Below are 22,378 nucleotides of genomic sequence, written 5' to 3'. Positions count from 1 at the left end.
ATTTTTAAACATGCAAAATAATGTCTAGGAAGTGCTAAATTTTCACTGCTTATCATACAATCCAATAAAAATTCCATTAAATAACTTAAAACCAATCTTATTAAAATCAGGTTTATATGTGCTTTTGACTGGTTTCCCATTCTGTGTCTCTACAACACCATTTATCTTTTAATGTAATAAGGAAAGTATCCCAACTTAGATTTCTGTTTGGTTAAATATGAATCCATAGAGAATGCAATCAGTTTCCTCGGGGCCTAGAAAAGAAGCTATTTGACTCTTTTTTCAGTTAATCAATTTTAAAATTAGAGTGACATACGATATTAGTTTCCAATGTACAACACAGTAACTGAACATATGTATACTTTACAATGTGATCACCGTGATAAGGCTAGTAACCATTTGTCACCGTACAAAGTTATTTCGACATTATTGATTATTATCTCTACGCTATACATTGCATCCCTGTGACTTATTTTATAACTGGAAGTTTTCACCTCTTTTTAAATCTGCTCTGATTTTTCAAGACATATTCCATTAGTAAATGTTTCTAATAAAAAGCCAATTTACATACTAAAAGGGTCCAAAAGTACTGATATATTAGAAAATTCTGTGAACTTATGTCAGTTTTTATCCTACTTGACCTCATAGGAGCTTTGCGCATAAATGAACACTCACTCTTCTTTCTCTTTATGCCCATACTCAACTCGCTCCTGGTTTCTACCTTCTTCTCTCATCATACATGATCATTTTTTTCTCCCTGTTTCTAAAAAAAATATATATTGGTATTCCTTAAAACTTGACCCTAGTCAATTTCTGTTCTTACACTGTACTTCCTCCCTGGGCCATCAACTTAAGCCTTTGACTTTAATTATTAAAATATGTTTACCACTCCCATTCACTCATTCAGCAAACATTCTAAGTGCTAAAATACAGCACTGACCATAATAAATATATCCTTTAAAAAAATCTTAAAATTTAGGAGAGGGGTCAAATAATAAAACATAAATAAATAAGGTGTGATAACATAAAATAGGATAATATGACAGGAAGTGAATCAGGACTAATCTAGTCTGGGGAACCAAGAAAGGACTCACAGAGGTTGTGACATTTCATCTGAGACATGAGTGATAAGAAAAAGCAGCACAGGCAAAGAGCTATCCAAACAGAAGAAATAACTAGTGCAAAGGACTTAAGGAGGAAGCAAACTTGGTGTATTTGAAGAACAGGGTTTGGAGAAAGCAACTGTGGCTGAATTATGGAAAGAAAAGATGTTAAAAGCAGCAGGTAAGTTTGGAGAGATGGACTGAGGACTGGTCATTTGGATTTATAAGCTAAGGAATTAGGACTTGATACTTAGTGTGATAGGGACTCAAAGGAGTGTGTTGAGCAAGGTAATGACATCTGATTGCCTTTGAAAAAGATCAGTCTGGCTCCTGTGTGGAAAATGGAATGAAATAGGGTGAGCCATGCAGCAGGGAAACGTTTTAAGAGGCCATTGCAATAGTCCAAGTGAAATCTTATAATGGCTTGACTAAAAATAGAAGTAGCCAGATTTTAGTTTACTTAGAGGTGGAGTCAAAAGGATTCCATTATGATGAATTAAATGTTTGGCATCAACTCTGTTATTGACCTGAGCACCTGGGTAGTAATGATTCTATTTACTAAGAAGGAGAATGTTAGGGAAGAAGCTGGTTTCAGTGGGAGAGTGGGTATATACATAAAAAATCTGAAAATATTTATCCTAAAGGTTGCAGCATTATTCACAGTGGCCAAGACATGGAAAAAAACAAAATGTCCTTTGAAATATGATTACATCAAGAAGATGTGATACATATAGACAATGAAATACCACTCAGCCGTAAGAAACGATGAAATAGTGCCGTTTATGACAACATGGATGGATCTTGAGGTGATCATGCTAAGCAACGTAAGTCAGACAGAAAAAGTCAAGAACCATGTGATTTCACTGATGTGTAGGATACAAAACTGAAAGCAACAAGTGAACAAGACAAACAAACAAGCAAAATCTCATAGACACAGACAACCGGTTAGTGGTTACCAGAGGGAAAGGGGGGAGGGGAGAGGTAGAAGAGGGTAAAGGGAGTCAAATATATGGTGATGGAAGAAGAACTGATTCTGGATGGTGAATATACAATGCTATATATAAATGATATATTATAGAGTTGTACACTTGAAACCTATATAATTTTATTGATCAATGCCACCCCAATAAATTTAATTTAAAACAAAATTAAAAACAAAGAATTGCTTTAAATATGTTCATTTTGAGATCCCAGTGGAGAAGTTGACTAGAATTGTATATGTCAATCTGGATTTTGAGGGAGAGAATCTGACCAAAGGTGTAAATCAATATAAAAGCCATTGGTAGATACAAGGTATTTAATGGAATGATACTTGAGATTACTTGTGAAGAGAGTTTTGATGGAGAAGAAAAATTAGTCCAATATCAAATTCAACATTTAAAGGCTGGAAAGAGGAGCGGGTAGCAGCAAAAGAAATAGAGAAGGAATCACCAGTGATATAGTAAGATAACCAGAGATTGAAATATGATAAGAGCCTATAAGGAACTACGTCAAGAAACAGAATGATCTGTTCTGTTTAAAGCTGCTGAGAAGTTGAGTAAGATAGGATAAGAACTGGGGCTACTGGTTCTTATATTAACATCATCAGGGCAGACCTTTCTTCTGAGTTTTCGATCTGCAAAACCCACCTACTATTTGACATCCTCTGGACAACACTCAAGCATTTTTGGTCCAATTGAACGAATCCTCTTCCCAGATTAACTTGTTTTTCCTTCCAGACCGTAGCCTGATGAACAATAACACCATTCCTTCAATCATGCAAGTCAGAAACCCTGCTGTCATCTGTGACTCTTCCTTCTTTACCATTTCCCTCATCTCATTGTGTCCATTCAATTGTATTTACTAAATATTTTTCTGAAGTTGTGCTCCTCCGCTGAGACTACCAGTCTCAAAAACCAAGCTGCCAACAATCTCTTGTTTTCATATTGGAAGAGTTACTTAACATTCAGTCTCTCTTCCTTCCAATTCAGCCTAAGTGATCTTCTAAAAAGCCCAAATTTGAATTCACCTCCCTTCAACATTCCCTTCCCATCTGCTTTAAAACACCTCATGGATCTCTTTTTCTCATTGCCCTTAGGACGAAAACTTCAGTGTAACCAAAGATTAACTAGTGGAATGACAGGTTGAGAAAGTAACTTGTGTTTTGCTTTTCGCTGTTGTAGTAACAGGGACCCCTATTTGTCCGTGTGGGTGAGTGAGGAATTGTTGACTCATAAGAGATACATAACTGATCATTTTTATGCCTTATCAGATAGCCCATCAGTGTCATTACAGGAAACAGAAGTGGCAGAAGAACCTTTGTCTTTAACAGTGGAGGTAAAACCCTGAAGGAAGAACAGAGGTAGAGGGTGAGCAGAGACCAGAGAAAAATAAGAGAAAGGGTTTGGGGTTCACATGATTAAACACCTTATCTTAACACCTGCCCCAGATATGGCCTGAGTAGGAGGAAGAGTAGCATTATGTGAGTACTCAGGAGTAGTCAGGAGTAGTGTGTCAGACTAGAGCACATATGGGCATAAGCCTGAGACTGATTCAGTAGAACATTCTGGACCATGGTTTAAGTGAGATCATGGCAAAGCCCATTGAAGACATTGTCCAAGGTCATTGTGCATCAGGTTAGGATGCATCCCAGCAACTCAGCACTTACGTAAGTTCTGGGAACCTCCCAACACTCAAATAGTTGGAGAAGGATCTCAGATACCATTTCCTTGATCTGGACAAGGGCTTTTCAGGGAACCTCAAGCAGAAAACGAAGTGGGATGGACACAGTTATTAAACTGAAATTCTTATCAAAGCCTTGCAAGGCTCCTGTCTAATTTTAATACCACTGGCTTCTTTGCTGTCTTCTTACAAGCTATTCCAGTTTCTTTCAATTCTTTAACCTTATATTATTTCCCATCTTGGGCCTTTCATTATACTGTTCCCTCTATGTAGAAAACTCCCCTTCTCCCAAGATCACTCTTCATATTCAACCAATAAATATTTAAGTGTTTGTTATGTGCCAGTCTCTATGCTTTGTGCTGAATATACTGTAGTGACTAAAGAGGCTTTTTCCCTGTCCTCCTGGAGCCTACAATCTAGTGAGGGAGACAGAAGATAAGTGAATATGCAAATGAAAGTATGTCATTACCAATTATGCAAGTGTTCAGAATAAAACCACTGGAGTGATGAAAATGTCCTAGAATTGACTGTAGTAATGGTTTTATAACTCCATTGAATTGTCTACTTTCTATGGGAGAATTATATAGCATGTGAATTATATCTCAATAAAGCTTTTCTCAAATAATGAATAAAACCAGTGTGTGTGTAATGATAACTACTAGTGGGAATGGAGAAGCCAGTCTAACTCTGAGTTCTGAGATGAGACATATTGGTTAAGGAGGAGGAAGCCACAAGAAATAATGGGAGGCGATAGGGGAGGAGTACTTAATCAAGTGAAGGGCTGAGCATTCTAGAAAATAACATGCACAATGTCCTTGATATAACAAAGAAATCAGTGCGTTTGAGGAAATAAAAAGTGGCTGGGGGAATCAAGGACCGAAAGATCATTTTGGTCCCCAGTGACGCTGCTGAGCAGGACAGAGGTGGATCCTATATAACACTATAAGGTATTGTTTTGTTTTGTTTTTTCAGTATGCAATGAAGAGCCAGTATCAGGATATTATTGACATTATAAAAAGTTAATTCTACCAACTACAGAGAGCAGAGGTGAATCAATCAACAAAGGAAGCAATAAACCAGCCATGAGATGAAGGTAAGTTAGAACAATGTGAGTGCTGAGAGATAATTATCCCCAGATTCGGTGTTTTTTCACATCTTCCCAGCAAAAGGTGTTGACAACTTTGTTCAAGGATGTCAGCATAACACATAGCCCTGGACACTAGGATAGTGTCTCCTCCAGGTCAGAGGTAATAATTGTTTCCTGACAAGAACAATAAAGATAATGTGTTTCCTGGAGGGCAAAGACTGGGCAAGCTTGTAGCAGCTCCTATAAAAGATCGGGAGTTTCCTAAGCTCAGTTTTCCTCAGCTGTGACACACTATGCAACCTCAGCTGTGACACAGCATGTACAGTATCCACCAGGATCTGCCTCTATTACATCCCATGGGATCTGGCAGCAAGGGGAACTGAAATGAACATAAAGTGTATACTGCCTACTGTCTAAATTGATTTGAGCTCATTGTCTCCTCACAAACTATGTAAACGTAGACGGCCAGCCTAGCTGCAGTATAACAGCTGCTTGGAAACTGCTTGATTAAGGATTAGACAGCTAATGAATTCATGATGAGAGGTAGCGGGCGTAGCCCTGTGTGCACCACACACACATGCAAACCACCCTCCATAACCAGGAACAAGACAGAAATTCATCACAGAAGGACATTCCACTCTAATTATTAGTGAGATAACTCCAGCACATACATGGTGGGGACAATGATACCTTCTTCATACCAAAGGAAGCACACTAATCATCTAATAGGAAGATCACATGGATGAGAGCCGGGAGAACCTGGTCCTACTTCCAGGCTATCACTAACGAGCTGTGGGACATCAAATAGGGTATTTTCACATCTCTGAAACACACGTTCCTTGTGTGGAATGTCAAGGGGTGGGGTGTTTTGTCACCATTACATTCTAGAACTTAGGATGGCTACAAAGAACAAAGTCAAATATTTTAGGAACATTCTTACACAGCAGCGTATCAGCCAGTTTTTGTTATGTAACAAAAAAGTCCAAAATGTAGAACAGCTTATTTTGCCCACATATTTGCAGGTCAGCAATTCCTCTGTCCTGGACTAGACTTGGCTGATCTTATCTAGGAGTCACTCATGAGCCTGCTGACAGCTGCTGGGTCAGTTTAGGGTCTGCCGACTGTTGGCCAGTCACCTCCATTCTCCACCATATGGCCTCTCATCCTCCATCCTTCCCTTGGTATCAGCATCCCCCAAAAAAGCGAGAGGGAAAACCCAATGAAAAAGTATTTGGTGAGTTTCTGCAACTGTCACAACTGCTTGCATCCCATTGGCCAAAGCAAGTCACGTGGTCAAACCCAGCGTCAGTGAGGAAAGACACAGGGAGGCCTAAACAAATTGAAGGCTTTATTGTACTCACCATATCAGAAGAAGGGATATTAAAAATGAAAATTTGGACGATAATTGTTCACTGCGTCCTTCATAAAGCTACCATGTCTGGATTTTTCAAAGTGTTCTAGTTTCATAAATGTCATTTTGAATGAGTATAATTTATTAAATATATTTATATTACTAATATTCATTAATCTCACATATTTATTTGTAGATAAATTTGAAACTAAGAATTAGCATTTTTTTCAGAATTTGATTCTTTATATTCAGTCTGGGAAATATGGCTACTGTAGTTATTCACTCTTCAAAGATTTATTTCTGACCAACTACTAAGAGGTATTAACATGGCACTTCATTATGGAGGGCTATGTCATTACAAAGGTATTTTTCAATCCAAAACTGATAAGGAGAGCTAATCCAGTTTGCAACTAATACCTTTAAGAGACAAAAGCTATAATCCTTTCCAGCAGCTTTTTGGTTCTCCTTGTTCAGGATTATAATAACTACTAGAGAAAAAATTGACTCTTCTTGATCTTTTCTCTTACAAAGAGCCCTTCTAAGCTAGAATTTATTTTTAATCTTTTTTCTGCTATAAATCCTATTTATTTAACTATGTACAGTCAAAATTCATTTTTTCCGGAAATTTAATACCCTGTTTCAAGGAATTCAGAAGAATTGGACTGCCAATGAACTGCAGAAAGCTTTTGCATGCCCTTAACCTAGAAAAACAGACATCCATAGTGGAGCACTCCTTAGCAGAGATTACTCTATCAGGTAATCTTCTACAAATTAGGAAATCATTTAGAAAGAGAGAAATAAGCGGAGCCTTTGTTCATGCCACTTTCTTGTCCCCAGATAAGATGAGATGATCTTCTTGTCTAATCAAAATGCTGTTAGGTAGATTAACTACTCTCACATAAACCCAGGAGAGGGATTTGGTATACCTCGGAACAGAGCCTATGTGCCATGTGGAACAGTGACTGTAAAATCCCAAAATTACAGAAGAAATGTCTCAAGAGAAAGTGGGAGGACTGTCCTTCATTTTGAGGAATGATCCATTTGGAGTCCTCATTTTCCCTGGAATTGTTTACTTTTCTCCCAGAATGTAAGAGGGGTCTGACAACGGCACTGCTAATACCTGCTTACAGAATCAGGATAGGCTTTGTCCTAAGCACGGGAATACTTTCCTCAGAATTAAAAATAGTTAGATCTATTTATAAGTATTAGTCTAAGGTTTCTATGTCTTAATGACCCACCTTAACTTGTTACTAAAATACGTTATTAGGCATTGAAATTTTACCTAATGATTTTGAAAGAGAAATTGATCACAATCAATTCATCATTCTGAAATTGAGTCCTTTTCCTAACACCTTTTCTCTTGTAGAAAGGGAACTTTCCCTTTAACATCATGTATAATGCTGGGAATGAATGTCTATGGATGAATTGATTTTTAGAACTAATAAGAATGCTAATAAGATGTAGGCATTTTGTTGCCACAGATTTGTATTTTATTGGGCAATGCATCAGCAAACTTGTTCCTTTCTTTGTGAGTTGGATAAAACAAAAGGAGTGAAAAGAAAAGAAATATGGTATATAAAAATTTAACGAATGCAAAGACCTTCAAAGTGTCACTGGGACTGAAAGTACAAAGCTTATCCCACTGATGGAATATGCAGAAATAAAGCTATTAGAGCATTAAATTCTCTGGCCGGATGATAGGCTTGTACCTGCCCAGCTCTTTTCCGTGTCCTGATCACTCTGCCATTTTTATCACTGAATCATATTCCATCTCCTTCATTTGTCGTCTGCCATAGGAAAGGGACTCCTGTTAATCCCCTACGATGCCCAGTGCCCTGGAGAAGAATTTTAATGGTCTACACTGTTTGGCTCTTTGCTATTACTTTGTTAAATAACCACTTGTTCCTTGGACCTAACTTTAGGTACAGTCAATGTTGGGATCCAAGAGCATTTCCCCAAATTATGTCAAAGTGACATTTTCCATTTTATCCCAATGTTTTAAAGGAATATTTCTACTTTAAATTGACGACCCTAAAAATAACACACCTTGAGATGGAAAAACAAGCAATTAAAATGCAGAGCATCCCTGCTTGAGTGTTTCTCCTCCCCACCCCCCAGAGGGTTGGTAGGGGAATCAGCCATCTGAATACAATCATTTAAAACATCTACTTGTGAAAAATCTACACACAAAAGCCCTTCCTCCATAAACTGATACCAATTATTCCTATCTAGGCAAAAAAAGAGAAAGAGAACATTACTCTGTATCCTTCAACCCATATACGCAGTTATACACAGATGCACATACTCATATTTACCCTACACACACACACACACACACACACACACACACACACACACACACACTTCTAAATGAGAACTGTGCCTAGAAGTGAAAGGAAATGGTGAGAAAAATGTTTCTGGAATCTAGGTAGACATTAGCATAAAGTGGACCCATTAGCAGACGAGAGAAACATTGAGAAATTCATATTTTTAATATGTTCTTCCGAAACAAAAGTTGAAAGGAAACATTGCCCCCACGCTCCCTTTCCTTAGTCAGAATAAACAGGCAGAAAGAAGAAAGGGACTCCAATCTGTGGGGCAGATGGGGTTTCGCACCTCTTAGCTGTTAATATAAATGGAATTCCCAGCAGCAGGAACCTGCCTGTCAGTAAATTGGACTTCACTGAGCCCCTCCCATCACCCTGTGTCTTTGAGGCGTACTACCCACACACGAGGGATGCATACGGCAAACCCTGAGAGAGTGGGGAAGGGAAACAGCTTCCAGGGTGGAAGCCTGCGGAACTCTTACTGAGATACAGAAATCCCATTGTTATAGTGTGGTCCCATTAACCATGGACAAACCCCAGCAGACCTGGCCTTTCAGACTCTTAAGAGCACTCAGATGCCTAAAAGCTCCTCCCCATTTTATCTGAACCACTCCGACTGATGCTGAGAAGGGAGGATGTTGAGTGCAAGAGTCTCATTTATCCTGAGATTTCCAGCTCAAGTGGAAAGTGATGCAAAGGGACTACTACCATAAGCATTCAATATGTTTGCGTACAGTTTGGAGTTCCAGTGAGTTTCCTTCTGTAACTGATTCCAGGATTTCTGCAAAGACTGTAAGAGACATGAAAGCTTTTAGTACACCCAAAAATTAAATTAAAAAAAAAAAAAAAAAAAAGTCTTGTTGCAGAGTCTAAAGCTATGGTTTTTCTTTCTACAACTACCCTATTAATAAGTTACGTGACTTTGAGAAACTTGTTTCTACTGCTCATTAGTAAACCAGGGAAAATATCCTATCTATTTATTAACAAATGACATCAAGAAAAACCCCTCTGAAAAGTACACACGTAAAATAGAACCATCCAGGAAAGACAAGGTATGGTCTGAACATTAAAGATGGTCAGAAGTGTAAGATCTCACATCAACCCCTCTCGTCAAAGGAAACAGATAAAGAATGGATTGGTAGAAGGGATACCAGGAACACAATGAGAAATGATGAAATGGGGATAGAATCTTAACCTTCTAAATCTAGGAGGGATCTAAACAGGTCACTAAATCTTAGACTTGTTTTTAGAACCCAAATAACACATTTGTTATGAGCGGAACTGTAACCCCTCAAAATTCATATGATGCTCTTTCCAATCAGCACCAAGCCATAGACATCTCTTGGGACAACTGGCACAAGACTGAGGGCAAGAGAATGCCCTACCACAAGAAGAGAAAATATGAGATGGGACATCCTGCTGCCAACAATAAGATTGGCCCCCACCGATTCACACAGTCCTTCTGTGTGGAGACAGCAAGAAGGACGGTGCACTGAGGCTGGATGTGGGGAACTTCTCCTGGGGCTCCGAGTGTTGTGTGCACAAAACAAGGATTACTGATGTTGTTTACAATGCACCCAACAACAAACTGCTCTGCACCAAGACCCTAGTAAAGAACTGCATAGTTTTCATTGACAGTGATGCGGGCGAGTCCCCTCACTATAGAAATCTTAAGCCTCCTTTTCCCTAGTTTCTTAGCTCCTTAGCTCCTGGCTTTGATTACTCTTCTAATAATAAACTGTTTTTTCACTCTTTACCTCAGTATCTCATTCAATCCTTTGCTCAAGATGCCAAGAAACTGGACACCATGCCAAGGAGGGCCCCACCCCCAGGAACGTAACAGCTAAGTTTCCCAGTTATCCTCGCTGAGGCCCTGGCTCGACCCCCAATGTGGGAAGCTAGCCTAGACTCCACCCAGACGCCTCCGGGTTCAACCCCCGGTGTGAGGGCAAAGCCTGGACTTTCTCACCGAGAAGGGCCCACTCTCCGGTAACAACAGCACAGCACACCCTACCAACAATGGTACGAGTCCCACTGTGCACTGCCCCTGGGCCGCAAGAAGGGGGCCAAGCTGATTACTGAGGAGGAAGATTTTAAACAAAAAACCATCAAAGAAAATTCAGAAGAAATATGATGAGAGGAAAAAGAATGCCCAAACCAGCAGTCTGCTAAGCAGCAGTTGCAGGAGGCCGTGCTTCTTGCATGCATCACTTCAAGACCAGGCCAGTGTGGCTGATTAGATAGCTATGTGCTGGAGGGCAAGGAGCTGGGGTTCTATCTGACGAAAACCAAGGCCTGGAAAGGCTTGTAAATCCCCCTCCCTCCTAGCTTAGTCCGTGTAATAAAGGTGTTTTGTGTTCTGAAACAAACAAAAAAAATTCATATATTGTGGTCTTAACCCCCATACTTCAAACTGGGACTGTATTTGGAAATAGGGGCCTATAAAGAGATAATAAAGTTAACATGAGCCTGTTAGGTGCGCCCTAATCCAACACGACTGGAGTCTTTATAAGAGAAGATTAGGACACAGACACACATAGAGGCAAGACCACGTGAAGACACAGGAGAACATGGCCAGTTGCTAGTCCAAGAGAGACGACTGTGCAGAGACCAACTCTGCTGACACCTCGATCTCAGACTTCTAACCTCCAAAATTGTGAAGAAATAGATTTCTGCTATTTAAGCCACCCACTCTGGTACTTTGTATGGCAGCCTAGCAAACTGATACGGCATTGAAAATATTTTTTTTACCTATTCATTTAACAAACATTTGTTGAGCATCAGGCATTGGGTTAATGTTAAGAGGGGAAAAAAAGCAAAAATAAGCAAAAACAAATCCAGTTTCTGCCCTTTTCCAACTTACAGTTTAATGGAGGAGACAAACCTTATCAAATCATACACAGAAATGTGCAATTGCAATTGTGGTGTCTGGTGCTCTGAGGGTATAGAACAGAAGGATGTACCCAGGGAGGTCAGGGAAACCCTCGAGAGGAAAGAACACTAAGTCATAGATGTGAACTATGAGACTGTCAGACAATGAGAGGAGATCGATAAATAGGCTCCCGTCAGATAAATAGGCTCCCGTCCTCCTTCCTGGCCCTCAGTTCAATCTTTTCTTAGCAGTTTCCATAAGAATCCATCGAAAGCATGTGGCACAGACAAATAGAAGTTCAGACTGTGTTTTTTTTTCGCCTTTTGGCAAGACATCTAATTTCTTGTTGAAAGCCAGACATTGTGTATTAGATAATATGAACAGACACAAATAGGCCTTTTCCTGTTAGTTGTTATGTGACATTGGCTAAAAGTTGGGCATTGTTTAATGTTTCTGTAGCCATAAGTCACAGAAGCTTCACATTTTCATGTGTCATTGCTTATGTTTTTCCTGACTGGGGCTTCTCTAAGCACGCCTCCTCGGCGAGAGTCTGTATCCTGCACCTTTTTCAGCTCTAATCTGCTTATATTTTACTGGAGCCTTATTGGTGTGATGGTAAGTAAGGGTGGAAGTGGGGGAGGGAAAGCATTCAGTAATCTTATGATGACATCTCAGTCTAAGTATCTCTCCAGTTGTATAGATTTTATTTCTTCACTTTGGTGAGACAGGAAGAGGAGGAGGGGCTAGATTGTAATGAAAGACATTCTCCAAGCTGGCCTAAGCCTCAGGCAAAGTGTTTTCTCGTGGGACGTAGGCCTTTGTGACAGAGAACACTCTGGGTTTATTTCACAGTGTTTACTCACACCTTCACTACCATATCCCCACCCACCCAGAGCCATGAAGGGATATTTCCAGCAGGTAAGTAGGTCTCAGCCATAACTCTCTAGATTCACCTGTCTATCCAGCTTTTTGAATTGTCGGTTTGCCCTACAACCTCAATTCTTTGATAGGCCCAAGAAAGGTTGTTCATTTTCAGATTGTTCAAACTTTTTCTTTTGTTGAAGATGGAAGGGATGAATTCCAAGCTTTGTACATGTCAGAGTTGAAACTGGAAATACTGACTTTTCATAACACAAATTTCTTAAGGAAGAAAGTGGTGATACAAGCTCTTTTTTATGGTCAAATCACTGATATATACTACTTCCAAGCCTGCCCTGTAAAATTTGATGTATAAATTATATGAGGTATAAATTAATATGATGTGTAAATATAATATAAATAATAATGAAAATAAATAAATAAAGACGTTCATGATCGAGTTCACTGTACGATTAGCTAGTATCTCCCAGAAGGGACTTGGGAATTAGATACCTGTCAGAAATATTTAATTTGGGAGAAAGCTTACTGGGGAGGAGGAAAAATAATGGCAAGTAATATAAAGGTCTGAAACAATGGACACTCCTAAGAACAGGCAGTGGCCTGATGTAGAAAAAGAAATAAAAGAACATCACATATAACATTGTCTGTTTCTAAAATATAACACGGTCCCTGTTTAATGGCTGACACCGAGGCTATGTGTGCTAGCAGAACAGTCCATGTGGAGAGCATCCCATGGACTGTTGGTTTCATTCACTCACTCGTTCATTCATTCATTCATAATGTTGTCCAGGTCATGTGTGGATTAAAATATCAATTCCTAGAATTCAAAATTTCAAAATTTAAAATAATCACCTGAATCTTTTCTTTCAAGTAACTATATTATTGAGTCTACAATTACATAAGAGGCCATACAGCCAGCCTTATCTTTGTAAATGAATGTGCTTGAATCTGATGAGAACTAAGAAGTTAGCAACATCCTATTGTCAAGTAGAAGCTTTTAAACCAGTAATACAGATTTTGGAATTTAAAAAAAAGAAGAAGAGAAGAAGCAGTGGGCAGAGCAAGGTTCCCTCTCCAGCCTTTGAGCATTTTGGTTAGTAACCTCACTTCCACGCCAGCCCAGCTCTTCATGAAACCATCTCTTCGCCCGTTCTTCCACACCTCCCTGCATATTCAGCACGATTTACACTTGACCTGCCTCCTTTGGTCCAGGTGACCTGCTTTTCCCACTAGTCCATAAGCTACTTCCATTCCCACTGAAGCCATTTATTTACACTGCTAACCTGACCCAGAACCCATTCTCTCTTCCATTCAAGTTATTTTATGGTATGCGATTTACTCTAAGTCCTGCCACCTGCATGAAACCTTTAGGATTGTCCCAGCACATAATAATAGCCAATAATTATTGGGCATGCAGAATGTTACTTGATTTAATGTATTTACTCTTCATAGGAGCTCTAATAATTGAAATCATTATCTCTATTTGACTGATGAGGAAACTGAGGTAAAGGGAGGCTAAAATGAGGCCACAGAGCTGGTGAATGGTAAACTTGGCTTTAAATCTGAACAGTCTGGCCCAAAGGCTCCAGTATTTAGCCTCTACCTGATAGTGGTTCTACTATACTGATTTTTCACTTCATCCTTACTGTCAGTGATGTATTTTAGAATTTCATTGGTTCTTGGTTTCATGTATGAATGTCTCACCTCATAGAAGATAGTCAGTACCAAAATTGGGACCATGTTCATATTTTTCTGTATCTTGCACAGTATGTAACCTAGAACCAAGCACACAGTAAGCACCAAATAAATACGTTTTGATGGATTAATTATTTTTAATCTGGTTTATTGAACTAATCCATCCAGACAAGTAATCAAAGGGCAAAAATAATATAATACATATAAATTGTAATATTATTATCTGTATGTACCTAAAATATATTTTTTGCATATTTAATAGGCTTCAAAGGAACATGACTTTAAAAACACAACAGTAACACTTTGCACCAGCATCCATAACCATAGCTGAGAAAAAAACATGACTGGAATGTTCTAGTATTTCCCCCCTTGCCTCTTAAAGGACCATGGCTGATTACAGAGTCAGAGAGACTTCCTCGACCCCAGTCCCACTCTTGTTCTTTCCTTTATATATGTCACATAAGAGCAAATGGAGTGAGTCACACTTAGGCATTTTGCTAAAATATCAGACACCAGGCCCCTGGAGACTCAGGGCTGTACCCACCTATTTCTGTTCTGTCTGTGTGACTTTGGCCACAGAGTCTTGAATGCTTAGGATCTTTGGAACTCAATATTTCCACTTAAAAAAGGAGTTCATAAACTATCCTATCTAACTTATGGGCCAGGGATGAGAAATTTAAAAACGTGTGTTTAAAAACATTGAAAATAGTTTAAAGCATTAAATAATGCCAAGAAATAATTGAACAAGTGGAAACACATGTCTTCTTAGGTGTAAAGCTCTGGCAAAGCACGGGGGGGGGGGGGGGGGGGGGCGGTTCACACTGGCCCAGTCTGTTCCTATGTTATAAAATAGTCTCTGACAAGCGGGGTCCCCATCTACAGCTTCTGGAGAACTTGCTGCCTTCCAATCAAGGAGAGAAGACCTCATTTTGAGTTTTTTTTTTTTTTTTTTTCCCCTCACTGGAGACTAAATGTGTACATTCAAGAGGGAGGATTTAAAAAATAACTTTTCCCAAACCATGCTGCCTCAAATCTCTGAAATGTGGAATAATTGCTTCGATATATATTATTCACAAAATCCATGAAGAAAGCCCATGATATCAGCACATTCCAGCTCCCTAACAAAAGTCCTCTAATCCCCAAATCCTCAAATCATTATTTTGCATGGGTAAACAAATTTAACAGAATTTTAATTAAGTATGCAAACTACTGACTTCATAGATGCAGCCTTCCACTAGATTCTAAATCATTAGCTAATAAAAATGATCTACATATGTACATATCCAGCGTTTTCAGGAGGAGAAGGCAGTATCAATTTTCCAATTTAGAGAGAAATGTAAATGTGGAAGCATACCTGATGTCATCATTAGTTTCACAAATGTCTCTTCTGATACAACACTAATCAGGCTCAGATCAAGGAATTCTTCATGAACTCTCATGAACTGTTGGTGGGATTTTAAATTGGTGCAGCCACAATGGAAGAAAACTATTATATGACCCATCAATTCCACTTCTGGGTATTTATCCAAAGAAAACAAAAACACTAATTTGAAAGGATATATGCATACTTATGTTTATTGCAGCATTATCTACAATAACCAGGATAAGGAAGCTACCTACCAATAGATGAACAGATAAAGAAACATGGTACATACACACACACACACACACACACACACACACACAATGGAATATTATTCGGCAATACAAAAAGAATGAAATCTTGCCATTCATGACAACATGGATGGACTTAGAGGATATTATGCTAAGTAAAATAAGTCAGACAGAAAAAGACAAATACCATATGATTTCACTTACATGTGCAATTTGAAAAAACAAGCAAACAAAACAAAAACAGACTCATAGGAACAGAAATCAAACTGATGGTTGCCAGAAGGGAGGCGGGTGCAGGAATGGGTGAAAAAGGTGAAGGGGAATATAGAAAACAATACTGTGATAATTTTGCACAATGAGAGATGGTTACCAGACTTAGTGCTGTGATCATATCGTAAGGTATATAAATGGCGAATAACGACCTATGTTGTACACCTGAAACTAATATAATATTGTATGTCAACTATACTTTAATTTAAAAAAAAATGTGTTTGATTCATTGTGGTCTAGAAAGGGTAAGGGCTTCAAGGAGAATTGTCATCTGTCTTCTCAGTTTTCCAAACCATATTTTTTGAAATGCAAAAATTGACGTGGTCATGAAAATAGAGCCGGGTTCTCATGGAAAAAAAGAAATTGAATACTCCAGGAGACTTTAAAATTTCATCTTCTGTTTGATAATTGCTGGAGGCTGCCTTTGCATGTGAATTTAAAGGCCAAATGGACACTTATTAAGGTTATTCAGACCAAGAACATCAATATTGTGAGAAATAATAAGATCAGTTACCAGTGTTGTATGATATACTTTGAAACTGAATTACCTGAATAATTGCCTCAATTCTCCATAGTAGGTAATAGAGTTGTCTTAGACTGGTGAGATACCAAAAGGAGGGAGGAAGTTAGAGAGGAAGGAGGTACTGCCAGGAAAAGAAAATGGACAAAATCAAGTGTTTTAATATGATTTTTACATTCTGGTAATTTAAAAAAAAAAAAACCTCATGATTAGCTTTTTACAGAACACTCTCTATCATGAACTCTCTTGTCCTGCTGATAGCTTCTTTTTTCAGTAAGTATCATCATCATGGTAAGATTCCTTTGTGGCCCAAACCCTAGATTCTCAGGAAGGTAGGCAATGGCTTATCTGCGCCAACCACTGTAAAAAGCAAATTTGGAAGCCAAGTTGTTCTACAAAAAAATAGAAAAGCCATAATTTAAGAATTTGATTGAACAGTCATGTATATACTTCAGATAATTTATACTTATTTTTAGGTGTAAATACTTTAGCATATGCAGCTTGAGTTTATGGTCAGTGGAAACTGGTTTGGGTGGACAGTTAAAAGTGGTCCACCACAGCCTTCCGCATTAGTTTAGCAGCTGAGTTTCCTACCCAAGGATATTAGATCTCTTTCCATTATATGTTAACAATGCAATATTTGCCACAGATCAGTTCTCTTCATACACCTCTTCCTTGTGCTCCTTTTCTTGCCTTGCAATGATACTTTGAGTTTTGGTTTTAGGGAACGGAACAACTGTTTCACTAGAGTTCCTCACTCACCCCGTTTTCCTTGCCATGACAATAAAAGAGGTTCTCTTGCAGGACACACATTCTCCATGCTGTAGCTCCTCTTCCCTTAGGGAGTTGTCAGAAAATCTTTCACAGTCTCATCGCTTACTTTTTCTATCTTCAGTAGAAAAATAAATTCAACCCAATGTACTTCTCATACTAGACTCCGGGCATCTACCCAACTGGAAAAGGGAAGTGTTATAGAATGTTCCTTTCTTATAGAAAGTAAGAAAGTAAGTGACATTCTTACTTTCTCCTAGGACAAATATTAGTGGGGAAATGTTTAGAATGTACTGACTGAAATAATTTTTGTGGGCTTTTTTTTCTACTTTAAAGAGATAGCATACATATAATAAAAAACACTCAAATCATATTCCTCTTCGAAGAAAAGTACAAAAATCATACTCACGTAGTTTTCAAAACAGTGAACACACTCATGTAATTAGGACCCAGATCAAGAAAGAGAACATTATCGGACTGTAGAATGCATCTCACTTGTCACGTCCCCTTACGCTCACGAAGGAAAACCACTACCCTAACTTCTAATCCTATAATTTTACCTTTCTTTTACTCAGTTATATGTCTGTGAGGTTTATCTACACTGTTGCATGCATTTAGAGATTTTTTATTTTAGTTGCTATACAGTATTCCACTGTGTGAAAATATGAGAATATATTTATCCTGTCTACTTCTCGTGGTCTTTTGGGTAGCTTCCATTCTGAGGTGATTACCAATAGTGTTGTTGTGAACAATTCTCGTTCATGTCTTTTGGGGGATATAAGCACTCATTTCTTTTGGGTAGACAGGTGGACTTGCTGGGTCATAGAGTATGCATGTGTTCAGCTTTAGCACATACTATAAACTGTTTTCCAAAGTACTTTACCTCTTTACCTTTCTATCAGAATTGTATAAGAGATTCAGTCACTCCATATTCATGCAGTGGTCTGATTTTTGTCTCTTTCATTTTAGTGATTGTGTTGAACTTGGGAATTTTGCATTACGGTTTTAATGTTCATTTCCCTATGATTAATTTTTGTATGATTATTGGATATTTGGATACCCTTTTTTATCAGGCGCCTGTTCAAGTGTCCATTTCTACATTGGGTTGATATTTTAAAGTGAGCGTTAGAAATTCTTTGTATGTTCTGCCTATGAATCCTTTGTTGAACATATGTTTTGCAATGATCTTCTTCCCTTCATATATATATCCTTCATATAGATATAGATATAGATATAGATGTATACATATATATATTTCTCTATATATACACATATATATACACATGTATACGTGCACACACACATATTGTTTTCTGGAAGAACATTCTCACATGGAGTGGAACTTGCCTAGGGATGTATACAAAGATTCACTGATGAATTAATGAATTCATTTACAATGGCCAAAGTGAGAAATGTCCATGACTTCTTTTGATCTGGCTCTAACAGCTTCTAAATTAAAAAAAAAAAAAAAAGTGGCATTTCAGAGAAAACTGAGGGAGCCTAAAGAACGTGGTACATAAAGGAATAGAAAGAGTGAGAGCAAAATTGGCCAAAAGCCAATTCAGTTTCCAAATTTCTTTCTTAATTTCCTTCAAAATGACAGGGGCTTTTTGTCTAGCATTCCTTGACTACCCCCTGTTTTTGTGGCTTCTTCATGGCAGCCTACGACACAACAGTCTACACTTAATTATATGTCAATTGGTTTGACAGTTATTTCACATCATCAGTCATAACTCTAGATTGTATGTTCCTTGAAGACAACTGGGATGTCACAAGAGTAATATAATAGTGTAGCTACATTCTTTGAGTGGCTTTAGGGGACTTTGAAAAGTATTATTTTTACCCCATATATATGTTCCTTTTTTTATTTGAATGCCTGAGATTTCATTTCCATAAATTAAAGCTTTTCATTATACTTAGAAATATACTTTAAAATGGAAGTGACAAACACACACTGAAGTATAAGTAAGTAATCATTTGAAAACTTATTTGAACAGTAATTTGAACAGGGGACATGGATAAGGGATCTCAAGATGGGTTCTCTCCAGAAAAGAATCTGAGAAATGGGAGGGATACCTCATAGACTGGCCCGAAGACACACACAAAGGAGTTTGAATGAGAATCTGGGTGGTCAAGGATAACTTTACTTAAATGAGGTTGTGTTGGGAACCTAGTCCTGAGGATGCAATTATACCTTATTTTTATTTTGTACCACCAATGTATCTCAGATTTTAATTTTTGAAAGACAAAATGAATGCAGCTAATTTTGTCTTATATCATTGAAATAGCAATAATTATACCATGTGAATTCATAGTTAAATTACTTATTGGACAAAAAACATTTTGTCAGATAAAAAAATCTTCATATTATAGGTGTTAGAACTGGGTTAATACATTCTGATTGTACAACATGCCGAAATGAGTTTGTTAAAAAAACAAAAAACAAAAAACAGTATTATAGCCTTTTCTTCCTAACAGAACAGTTAGACGCTGCTTCTAATTCTGAGCATTGCCTCTGCTCCCAAATAATGAATATAAAAGGAAGTGGTTACCTAGATTTATGATGTGATTTCATGGCATTATGGTGAACACTCATAACTATGGGACTGTGTAGAAAGTGATACCAGATATTTAACTCGAGCAGTCTGGACCTTATCCTCTGTGGGAAAACATATATTTTCTTATAGCTTAAGGCCATCTTAGAAGAATAATATTACTGGCATGAAAGTTGTAACATTTTGTGTGTGTGGAGAATTTATGCTTCGCAGTCATTTGTGGCATCACTTTTCACAATTGAAAAGCTCTATCCTCATTATGAGATACTCTGTTTCTAGTTATAAAAATGAGAAGATTGTTTTTCTTTTTTTTTCCCCCCGAAATATTTGATTTAAAAAAAGATACAAACAACTTGCTGTCAAGTTCTGGTTTTCAGATACAAATTGTGCATTTTACAACTTCACCCAAATAAATATTATTTGTCCCAAGAGGTCACTGTTCTGAAATGCACAAACGAGAGTTATTGAAACCATAAAATTACTTGGTACTTTTCAAAAAAGTAAACGGAGACAAAACCCTTTAACATACCCAAACAATTCTCTTATTATTTCTAATTTCTGCCTCAAAGCCTCAAAACTAATCCCTGTAGGTGGTGGAAATAACACACACAATACATGTAAGATGTATCTTCAATGGAACCCTTTTTTCTCAGGGTTTTCCTTTCTGCCCTTTTGTGTTACCATTGTAAATATATTACAAGTAGCATCATTCTACTTTGTCTCTCTACGTGGAGTTGCTAACCCTCCTCCCTTCCATATTCTTGAAAGATCTCTTCAAAAGACTGTTAAGAAGTCTGTCAATATAATCTGAATACTTTTGGGAGGAGGCACAAAGACAAACTGGTAGAGTTTAGAAAAGTTCCATGCAGCAGATGTCTTCTGTTTGCACCACAAGGATTTTAAAAACATAACTACGTAGTCAACATTTAAAATTGGAAGAGTACATACACACAGAGGCACAAGGAAGCTTTCTAAATTCTCTTGACTAAGAGAACAATCCCTCCAGACTGAACCAAATTCTGGTATATGGCAATCAGTCTAGCCCTCACTCTGCTGTTTAATCATTTATATGACCTGCCTGATCCCTACAGATCTGAGTTCTCCAGTCCCAAGGTGGAAAAGTATGGCTATACTGTTCACCCCACATGAGTGCCAGGATTTGTAATGTCGGTAGAACCCACAGAAATGAATTTTATTCTGCAGTGAAAACTCATGAAATCACACACAAAAAAAGAGGTGTTAGAGGGCATTTATCTCCTTCTTCTCCGTCAAGAGAGCACATGACCTGACGAGCCCCCATCCTCCCTGTAACAACCCCAAGACCAAGAACAAGTCCACTCATTATCCGCACCCACATTCTTTCACCCAAGGGTCTTTCTTCAACATTTCCATTAGAACATGGCATTTTCTTCATCTAGTAAGTATTTTTTTTGAAAACTCATCAATGGCTTGAGAACCACTTTCCCCGTGTCATCTATAGCAGGCCGTTGCTCCAACTCTTGGCTGAAGAATGAACTTCATGTTCCTTCCAATGCATATAGTCTCCCAGGCTCTGGTACTGTGAGGAGGGAGGGCTGACACTGGCAAACAGCTTGGGGTTGTTATAGCCACTGAGTGTGAAAGAGAAGGCAGCCTGAGGCTGCCACAGGGAGACTGGACTGATTCCAAACCTGACTTTCTGGCCACTTTGTTTCTCTGGCACCTGCTTCTAACCTTCATTCATCATGGACTGTTATGTTAAAAAAAAAAAAAAAAAAAAAAATCTCCGTTTCTGATGCACTCACCTTACCAGGGAAATCAAGCCTGGAGGAGAATGTATAAGCATATTTGGGGGAAAACATGTTAGTGACAAGGAAAAAAAAAATACATGGAGCATTATAAATCTATTTAAAAACAAAGTCTAAATGTCACACTACATATCATCTTATCACGGATCTCCTGCTGTGTACTTTGCTGTCTCCTCCCAGATTTGGCTCAATGCTAGCCAGAATCAGCTATGAAGGAAGACCTGTAAATATTTTTCCACCAGCAGCACTGAACAAACGGTTCTGGGAGCGATTTCCGCATTTGAATTTTAGAATAAAGGAAGAGTGGATCTTTGGCCAAATTGTGAATTAAGCAAGCATCCTTATTGGCACTGACAGTCTCACAGATCTCTCTCTCTCTCTCTCTCTCTCTCTCTCTCTCTCTCTCTCTCTCTCTTTCTCTCTGTCCCCCCCCCCCATATCTCTGATGTTTTCCTTGGATCTTCCTGTGGTGGTCCGCATCCACAAACCCTATTATTTCTGTTCATTTTAATACCTGCTTTTTTTCAAAGCATGAGGAAGTCGTTTACACTAAGGCATGGACATATAAGCATAGGTTTCCGTGGATAACCTGTACAAACAAAACAGTGCAGTTTTGACTAATGAAATTACAAATATCAATTATCAAGTGACGTGTACACAGGACTAATGCTGGGCCAAGTTTGGGCAAGGGTCTGAGGAGTGTGTCCCTTCCCTGGGAAAGTGCCTGACAAAGCTTGGACCGAGCAGACAGTGTATTTTAAAGGGAATGGAAGAGGGAGGGAGGGAGAGAGCATGAGATACATGACTGCCATTCCAGACCATTAAAAAGTTCCATCATCAACTCTATTATCTCTTAGGTGTGGTTCCATCAAGGCAATAACTAAAT

General features: G+C 38.3%; 1 pseudogene; it reads left to right on the top strand.

The window, feature by feature from the left end:
* Positions 1-1,268: 1,268 nt before the first annotated feature.
* On the top strand, positions 1,269-10,840 carry LOC117011680 (40S ribosomal protein S8-like; annotated as a pseudogene).
* The last annotated feature ends 11,538 nt before the right edge of the window (positions 10,841-22,378 follow it).

The sequence above is a fragment of the Rhinolophus ferrumequinum genome, chromosome 19 (assembly GCF_004115265.2).
Source record: "Rhinolophus ferrumequinum isolate MPI-CBG mRhiFer1 chromosome 19, mRhiFer1_v1.p, whole genome shotgun sequence".
Taxonomy (NCBI): Eukaryota; Metazoa; Chordata; class Mammalia; order Chiroptera; family Rhinolophidae; genus Rhinolophus; species Rhinolophus ferrumequinum.
This window is presented reverse-complemented; position numbering and strand designations above follow the sequence as displayed.